Source organism: Halyomorpha halys, unplaced genomic scaffold (assembly GCF_000696795.3).
Source record: "Halyomorpha halys isolate HHAL.00 unplaced genomic scaffold, Hhal_1.1 Scaffold522.1, whole genome shotgun sequence".
NCBI lineage: Eukaryota > Metazoa > Arthropoda > Insecta > Hemiptera > Pentatomidae > Halyomorpha > Halyomorpha halys.
In genome coordinates this window covers 42,946-53,044 of record NW_027107635.1, presented here as the reverse complement: position 1 = coordinate 53,044, position 10,099 = coordinate 42,946, and the positions used below count along the sequence as shown (strand labels likewise).

Sequence of the window (10,099 nt, the reverse complement as noted above, 5' to 3'; positions counted from 1 at the left end):
AACTTTCGTCGCGTGTGTTTAATTGTTTTTCAATTAACAGATTACTTTATCTCAAACTAACAAGTTTCAACTCTTAATCAAAAGATTAAAATCTACAGATTTTATACTAAATATCAAATAAGTAAAAAAAAAAAAATGAAATGAATTAATATTGGTATACATTGACTTATACGTGATACGTGTATAATATAAAATTTAGTCCAAAATGAGTAAAACATGCATTTATATGAAAAATAAAATCAGGGTTATTTGAATGTCTTTTCGTTGGTTCGAACTTCTGTGAAGGTTTGGTAAAATTTTAAGGTAGTGCACAAAAGATTTAATTGCGCGAAAATTCGGTCTATACTGATAACTATAATACACTAGTTGTCATATAATCTTTTTTTCTTGGGCAATTTTCTCAGTTTTGAAAAAAACAACTATAAAGTGTACGGAATGAATAATTTAACTTTTCTACACCACAGTTGTTAATTTATGAAGTAAAAAAAAGTATAAGAATAATGAGAAAAATATTGACAGAGGATAATTTTTTGAAAAACGAGGCCAGCTCTAGTACTAGCAAAAAGAGCTTTGGTGAGATAATTTTTTTCTAATCAGCGTGTAAGCATTAGGGTTGCGCACCATGTGGTTGTGCATTACCTCCTCCACCGCTGTAGTGTTGTCAGCTACATTTGATATCTTCTGTTCATCCTTTAGGTCGTGGTGTTTATTTAAATCAGTTCGTTACTTACATTTTCACGTTGTTTTTTGTTAAGTTCTTTGACACAGTTTAATGTATCTCCTAGATTTTGTTTTTACTTTCACTTACCTATATATGAAGTATATTCTATGGGGAATTATTGTGATCATGGAAAATTTTGAATTTCGGTTTTCGATCATTGGTGTTTGTGTATTTTTATAGACGCGAACCAATGTCGTTGTTGGGAGGGAATTGGCGGGATTACATGGAGCTCAGCTTTACCTTCTATGTGAAGGAGGAAAAGCTTGGCTCAGAACTGCCTAAGCTGAATGTAAATATTTTACGTAAATACTAATGTGGCAGATGCACTTCTTTTAAATTTCTTAAACCTAATTTTCTTTATCTTGTGTATAAATTATTCTTTTTGTGTGTGTGGTTGTGTATATTGTTATAATTTAATTTCTATTTTATTTTTCTTCTGCTAAGACTGCATATACTGTATATAAGAATACTTAGAACCCTAATACGTATTGCCCTTGATTGTGGGAACTTTTATTAACATTCACCGAGTCTCTATCTCTCTCTCTCTCTCTTAGGCTTAAAAAAAAGAAAAGAAAAGTGTATTCACTTAATTTGTTGGATTATTTCGTGTTTTAGGAGGTTGATAACATAAAAACTGCCATTACTAGTATCTATGTTGTCATTTAATTAAATTATATAAGATAATGTTTGTGCATGCTGCGATTTCGTGTTATTTACCAAGACGAAGAGAAATAAATAAATATTATGTTTCGATTTTTTTTTTTTATTGATAAGCCCTTTATATGTTTACATTAATCTCTGATATTAATCAGATGCACTTAGTCTTTTACTCAATGTGCGTGCGACAAATTTAATAAGGGTGAAACCAGAGGGATGCAGCTAGTTCTAGTAAGAACCTACGATAAAAACAGGTCTGCTCTTTCAATAGCTTTTGTTTTATACAGTACTGTCAGGGAAACAGAGGTTATGAATTTTATTTTCTCTATGTTCTAGCTCAATAAGAAATAACGTGCAGATTCATATTTTCTATTAAATTATCACAATTTTCCCAGTGCTATATTTTGTCTTTATTTTTATAAACATTAACGTCTTGTGTTCAGTTTTATTCGGACCGAAAATAGCTATGGGCAGTCGGTTATTTACTGATCATTCAACATTTGATTTTTCTTTTTGCATTCATAATACCTGCAAATTAACATAAAATGTGAATCAACTATCACAATAATTAACGAAAACAAAATAGGGCTATAATTATAAATAAATGAATTCGAAGATTTCTTGTAGAGAACAGTTGATTTATTTAAACAATGATAGTTATGGGTTGAAGTGGTTACGGCGCATTCAAGGCTTCATTAAGGTCATATTCTCCCCATCTCTTCGTTTAGCTACAGAATAAAAGTAATTAAATTAATGAAAAAGTGAAAAACTTATTATGAAAAACATCAAAGTGTTTCACATATTATTATTCGATTTGGAGTGGCTCTAGAGGCGCGTAAAATATTAAAAATCGTGAAAAAAATTTATATGGGACGGATTTTAAACTCAAATTCACTCTTCCCTTCACAGTTCTGCCTGGAATTCTATAAACCGAATGTCAGCTCATTTGGCCCAAAGATCGCGGAAAAACAAATGTATATAAATATTTTTGGTATTTTGGACCATGAAGAACTTTGAACTCGCAATATTGTCTTCTTATTTTTTGCTTGCGGCAGAAGAAATAGAGTTGGCTCAACCTCGCGATTATTGGAACCATAGTGATTCTTGGTACAGCTAACCAAATCTCCCTAAACGGTTTCTTTGGAGCCTATTCAGCAGCAGTACCCCTCCGACTGTTTCAATCTTGTTCGTACCAGGAAAGTAATCAATCAGTCTAGATGAACCTAAGGATCTATATATTTTTTTCATGATGCAAGCCGTGCATGGAACGAATCTCCGGATGGCTATTGAGCATCCTGGAAGTCCATAACGCGATTCCTAATTGAAATATACGGGAAAGGGTCGTTATTTCAACACCCCTTCTTTGTGGGTTGCCTCTAGTTGGCTGAAGGGTCTCAAAAAGTGAGTGAGAGGGAAGGGGAGAAGAGTGGTTTTTCCATTAGGAGTGGACATCCATGCAAGTAGGGACCATACTCGACGTGGCTTACTTTGATTACCTATTGCAAAGGCCTCCCTCGGTTACCCCGGTCTGAATATATATATAGGCTGTATTTTATATTGATAGAATATGTACTATTAAATTAACTGTTGTATATAAATTCAAAATTTCAATCACAAAGTATATAATGTCTAAAATATCGACAAAACTACGATTCAGTGTGCGTTTTGCCTATTCAGTCATCATCAGGACAAAAAATACATTATATCTTACATCAACAGTTTAAAACGTTCTGTCAACTAGAGACAGTACACCATTCCTTGACGCACAAACACATCCTCAAGATTTTCGCTTTGTAATTAAAATCTTTCTATTTTATTTTAGTCGTAACCTAACATTTACTAAAGTAACCGATCTCTGAGTTTATTCAAATCTCTTATTGCAAAAATATCTTTATCTTTTTCAGAAATATTACCAGGATATCCTATTTGTTTCCTTTCTCCAATGAATCGAGAATTTTTCTTCCAACTGTAGACAATTCTTACAGCAGTTATAGAAACTATACTTCCACATCAACAGAGGTTTTATTTTTCACTCAAATAACTAAAACTATGGCCTTACACCCATATGCTTCATAAAATTTTTTTGTAGTGAGTAATTCCAAGGTCTTAATCGTTTTTAAAACAGCATAAAAAATCAACACAACTTTTGTTTAAAATATATGCATAAGTAACCAAGGAAGGTTTTAGTGTAGGTTACCACGAAGTTTCGTCATGGCTAATACATAAGTAAACAAAAATATTTTGCAGATGGCAAATTACTTATAAGTATGCTTTCTTTATTAAATATATAATGAAAATAATATACTAGAATATCTTGCGGCAATATGCATGAGTATTTATCAAATTTAAATAACTCAGTTGTTCTGAAATTTTTATGTAAAAAGGTTTTTGTCGAAAAATCTTTCTAGCTTTTATACAGATTTGATAAAATGTCAACAGAATTGTTTAAAAGTTTACTTACTATAACTAGATTAATGTACATTAGCTTTGGGTTGGTTTTATCTGCTTCTTCGCAAGCTTTTATAAATAGATATGGTTAAAAAAAATATTGCATGCATTACTTACTACTCACCAGTCAAAGCACGTCATTAAAGAAATAGACTCACAGCCAAATATTTTCTTCATTTTTTTGTATATGGAGACTGGATGCTTATTTCTGTGACATATGAGGATGAACATATCCCTTTGCAGTTGATAGATTCTTCTATCTTCTCCTGGCATTGTGTATTTTTTTGTATTTTTTATTCGATAACAAAACCTTTAATTATAAAATTTCACTAAGTATGCTGACATATGTATAATTTAGCACGTGACACAGTTGTCAAAACTTTTGGTAGTATATTATCATTATCTTTGGTTTCAAAATGGTATCTAAATGATAAATGTGATTAATACAGTATTCAATGTTGAAAAATTATTAACATTTGGTTAGGTATCTGTTAAATATATTAGTAGTAGATTTATCCATCTTACAATAAGCTCTAAAACAGGTCTTTGTTATAATCCTTTATTTTATTAGTTCCTCTGTGTTAACCCACTAGGTTAATTCGATATTGCTTGAGACAGAATTAATTTAATTTCTTTTGGTACCTGGAGTCGAAGCTGTATTGACGTCTGATGGAGTTAAAAGGTAAAGCTTCCAAAACACTGACAGCCGTTATTAGTTAGTTATTTGGATTGTTTATATTTGTACATTATTTTTTGTTTTTATTGTTATTTGTGTCTCAATACATTGAACAAGGAGAAGTCTAAAAACCACTGTAATGATTTTTATAATATATAATGATTCCCGTACATATAACCTTAGGGCAGGAATCCTTTACCCTGTCGAAACCTTACGAGCCTAAACTCGATTAATTTTACCCAAAACAGAAAATATTTCCATTTGTAAAAAGGTTAGAGCAATTTATACTCACCATACCAATGCCTAATTACACGGTATCGCCTTTTTAGCACCATGGTGGGGGGTCAAGTTTTCATTTCATGAGACTGGCCCAGAAACAGAAGTCGATCCCAGAGACAGGATTCGAAACGGCGCCGCTGCAGTTCCAAGGTTGATAAGACCTACTCCAACCGCTAAGGTGACCAATCTAAGTAAACAATCTTCATCCATGCTTCCATGCTTATTGTCAAAACGATTATTCAGAATCATGTTTTTATTGTTTAACAATCGTACAATGCAATCAAATGCCTTTTCCTTGGATGAACATTAAATTTCAAAGTAGTTATGAGAGAATCCACTGTTTTTTTTTCTTCAACTTGATCAGAGTACTTTTATATTTCTAAACATTTGAATTATGTGCCCTTGTCTGTGAGAATGAATCATTAGTCAGGTTTTTCCTGATGGAAAACAAAACTATAAAAAATGTAAACAGCTATTTAAACCGAAATAAAGGGGAATATAGAACTCTTAGACAAAATTTCATCCCTATAGGCATACGATATTGATAAATTAAAGTCCTCCTTAGTACCAACTGTAAAGTGATTAGGCCATTAAAAATAACGGTTTTAAAATTAATTATACCTTATGACATAATGTATAATAATTAGTATTTAAATAAAAATAAATTTAAAAATAAAAGTGAAAATATCTCATCTTTAAAGAAAATAATTACTCTCTCCAAAAAGTTCATTACTTAGACAATTTTTTGGGAGGAGTCATTCTGAGGCTGCAGGCCAGATATTTTTTCCAAGGAACTCTTAGCGGTTGGGGCCTAAGTCATGTATAATGGATGCAATTTAAAAGCCATTTCCAACTCGTAATAAGTATTCTTCATTTCTTTTTTTTTTTTTTACTTCTGGATTATTCTAATTTTTATTTTTTGTTTTATCCTGTGATTTTTTTTTTTTTTTTTGAAATTGGAAAATTTATAATATTTTTATAGTATATTCTATCTATTGAATTGTATTCAGTTTATTTGTAAAGCAAATTCAATCAATACAATATAATTATAACAAATATTTGAAATTTCCGATATTACGCTTAAATATAATATTAATGACTTAAAATAACACTCTGATGTACTAACAAAGAAGAGATTACAATTAGAATAATATACCAAATAATTTGCGGCTTAGTAACCGTTTCATGATCGGTAGAAATGAATTTTCGTGTAATGTTTAGATTTCTATGTAGTATCATAACTCAGTTTTGGCAGAATTTGAAAATTAATTTCGTTGCTTGTTTTACTACGGCTAGCGAAATATTACTTCACCGAAGTAAAATGTTATCGAACTCATTCGACGTAGAATTTAATGCTGTTTAATTTATTTTTGTGTCCGCTTATATGAAAAAGGTTCATACAGGAGGTATAGGCGGAAACAGAAAATTGTTATTATTATTGATAATTTTTGTTAATTTATTAAATTAATTATCTAATTAGTCATAGTTTTAGAACTACCAGAAATGCGTTTCCACGTTGTGATAAAAACCAATTTTTAAAAATTATTTGCAGATGTGTCCTATGTGATGGATTTTATGCATGGACTCCTTTGTTACTAGTATGTTTGGGACAGATATTGTTTATGTCGGGGGAAAATATAGTTATAGATTATTATTCTATTATTTTTTAAGAAAAACATGGCGAAAAAGTGAAGAAAGGCTCTATTTACCGAGATTTATTGTTTTTATGATTATTGAAAATATCCATTCTATATAGCTATTAGGTCTAAGCAAGTATAATACAGGGTTAGTATAAGCTTACGAATAGGAATTTTATTACTTTTCAGTAAAACTGAAGGGATTGTTAACATTTGGGTTAGCTAATTACTTGTTAAAAAAACTAAATAAACTGTTACTTCAGCATTATTATTACCAGGAATTACGCAACTCCAACAATTATTATTGAATAGACTTTTTTTGTATGAATAAATTTATTTTTCTAACATAGCATGGGTATAATAGTTATTCATTTTTCATGATAAAATAGTTAAAAAGTAATACTCCAAAAAATATTAGCCTAAAAACAATGTTTTACTCTTCATGTCATCAATACTTAAACAAAAAATAATAATTAGTCACTACGGCAACATGATTGCGCAAATTTCTAATTAATAATAACCTGAATTCTAGCATCAAACTAAGCAGATTTTAATAAGAATTCCTACCATCGTCCAACTAATTAAAGATAAAAGAGCGTTTCCTTTGTGCGATTAGGCTTGGATAATACGCTGGCATCATGCATGATGATAGCGGGTTCTCCATCAACCCTTGTTCATGCAACTTTTTTAATTCACCTACCGGGCTCAGAAATAATCCCTCCCTATCCTCGGTTTAATAAAGGTTTAAATTGTGATATTCCAAAATGGGCCAATAAATGCGTAAAGCTTAGTACAACAGTTTGGGATATTAACTATTCATCAGCTCGTGCACTATCAAACTTCGTTTATTGAGAAGTGGTATCACTAATAGTTTTAGCTTTATTAAAAACAATTCTTAAGCTTATACTAACCCTACATTGTACTTTCCGAGACCTAAAAACTATATAGAATGGATATTTTCGACGGACCACAGGTTTTTTTAGAAATTCGCAAGCACACACACGTTAGTAGCAAACTGGTTTGAGGCAGAGCATCTGTGATGGATATTTGGAAGTCAAGCACGATGCAGTTATCTCTATACAATACAAAAACCGTGATCTCTCTCTCTAAGCATGTTCCAAATCCTGATGATCGCTAATAATCCACCAATTGATCAGAGGAAAAACCCGCTGTCTTTTATCTTAGAATATTCCATTATTTTACTTATGTAGCTTCGCCTTATGTTAAAGGTAACGTGACATTGATAGTCTAATATGCTAAAAAGGACACTACTTACGAAAAATTTAAAATTCATACAAAAAAAATTCGGATAGTATTTAAACAGAATATTCCAAGCATGGAGGAATACCTAAAAACGTCAGAGAAGGAAAGCTATCAATGTAATTGTTTAAAAGAAATTAATATAATGGAAGAATTTTTTTCACAGTTTAAATAAGATTTAAAAAAACATTTCAATGAATATAAAATTATAGTGGTGATCAAATATAATAAAACAAAAGATAATGAATATGGTATATAAAAATAAAAGTAAAAATTAGTTTAAAAAAAAAAAGGACCTATAGGAAAATAAGAATAAACCTGAAATAAGGATTCATCTCTTTAATGAAATCAGCAGACAGACTGATATTTCCAAAAATAGGGTCTAGCTATAAATATACTGAATTTAAATTATTCACCAATAAAATAATATAATTGGTACAAGTGAACATAGGGTTCTCAGCGTTACGAAGAAAATGGTAAATTTGAGGGCTTTAAAATGTAGAGCTCAAAAATTAACCCCACAACCGTCACGCTTAGATTCATCGACTAACCTCTTTCTGAGTTATGAAACTATTTGCATTTTTAAATTACATTTATTAAAGTTTTGATAAATATTGTAGTTTGTCAAAATTTATCGTTACCAAGCTACAAAAAAAAAAGGAATAAATAGAACGGAATTAGATAGGCGATGTTCTTTAAATGATAAAAGAATAGTATAATTGTGATTTTAAAGAAAAATAAATTATTTAATTTAATTGTGTTTTTAGTTTTTAAATAAAAAAAATCTTAAGGTTGTATGAAATCATTATAACGAACCTGTTAGATGTAAAAATTAGGTATTTAATTATGACTGCAGTATTATGGTTTTAAAAAATGTTACCTTTGCAAAATTGGAGTGTGTAACTTTAAGTACAGTAAATCTAAATAAATAATTATATTTAAATCACTGACTGTAAGGACAGATCATGTAAAAATGATTAATATATTTTTTTTTAATATTGGAGGTACAGGTTAAATCGTTTAAACTGTGAATACGTTTATTCAATATCTTTAGGCAATCATAGAAAAAAATATTATTTTATATGGAACGGGTAATATAAGCGATTTTCAATATTCTGAATTACATCAAATAAGGGAATTTAATTTTAATTGTTTAAAGAAGACGAAAATATGTTATTTATTTCCTATTTTTTTAAAATATTGTTTTTTATATCAGTTGTTTACAAAATTATTAAAATTAATGATATCGTTACTGAAATAACATTTTTCAGAATTTAACACTCAACTTCTCGCGGTATAAGACATCCTTTTTTGTCAAGTTATTTTAAGGGTTGGTTACTTTTAAGATAATAAGTTCCAAGTTTCAATTTAATAGCCTAAGCCGATTATATGTAGTGTTTGACCACGCCCTTCTCAACCCTCACTACTACTAAAGCAAACCTTAAAGGCGAGTTGTTACAGTTAAGTCTAATATCAAGTTTCATCAAAATTAGTCTCGTTGTGAGAAAGTAGCGTTATACCTATTATTATAATAAACTTGCTGTCTGTTACAAACTAAATAAATACTACTAATAATAAATAAATTACCAATATTCACCGCACAATCCCTTACGGTGGCCCAAAAGCCTTTCATTTAGTTCATGGTAAGACTACTAGACGACATCGCCTACTGTCGAACACCACCATAATGGGATAACCGTTTTTCGTTAAAGAAATTTTGCTTGATACCTCGTGCATTGCTACATATTATTATTGAAATAATTACTGTTATACTATTTTTAATTGCAGATGTTTAATAATACAAATTAATTTTTTTGTTCACATTAAGATCATCACTTCATCTTTCCAACAATATCACAAACTGACTGCTACGCTTTTATTCTTTGGTATGCCTTAATTGAAATTAGAAAAGGGATTTGACACTGTTGGACTTGCTTGACTCGTGGATAAATTAAATATATATAAATTTCTCCTATACCATCCTCTCATTTTATTCAATTCACATTTCATATCGGTTTTTCTTTTATCTAAACAGTTTAATGATTACAGTTAAAACCTTTTTGGAGGTGGCTCTTCATTTTGTCATCGATGATTTTTATTTGCTGCAGGAAATATAATTAGTTAAATTTTTTGAAATCCAATTGTCACTCACATATACAAAAAATAAACGGTCCCTTAATTTTTTTTTATAGTCGTTTTTTATTAATATACAGTTTGCGATAAGACTATAATCGATACAGTAAGGTACAAATACCTTTTGTATGTTACAGCATGTGATTTGAATTTCCTTTTCCTTTGTTTCCTACATATTTTTAATTTTTAAACTATAGGAACCCCACTCTGTTCAGATTTTTCCTACATATTTTGTAGCCCGGCACCGAGAACCTGTCTTGAGGAGACAGTCGGTACAGTATTCATACA

The 10,099-nt window shown here is 30.1% G+C and overlaps 1 long non-coding RNA gene across 2 annotated transcripts; it reads right to left on the bottom strand.

Annotated features, from left to right (window-relative positions):
* Window positions 1-1,731: 1,731 nt before the first annotated feature.
* Window positions 1,732-9,443, bottom strand: LOC106683847 (uncharacterized). Of its 2 annotated transcripts, none has more exons than XR_001343604.2 (3): window positions 9,266-9,443; window positions 3,951-4,136; window positions 1,732-1,906 (listed from the first exon to the last, which is right to left on the bottom strand). It is a non-coding gene; the product is annotated as an uncharacterized lncRNA (long non-coding RNA). The 2 variants fall into 2 exon arrangements; XR_001343603.2 differs by lacking the exon at window positions 1,732-1,906 and adding an exon at window positions 1,996-2,106 and having other exon boundaries at window positions 9,266-9,441.
* Between the last annotated feature and the right edge of the window lie 656 nt (window positions 9,444-10,099).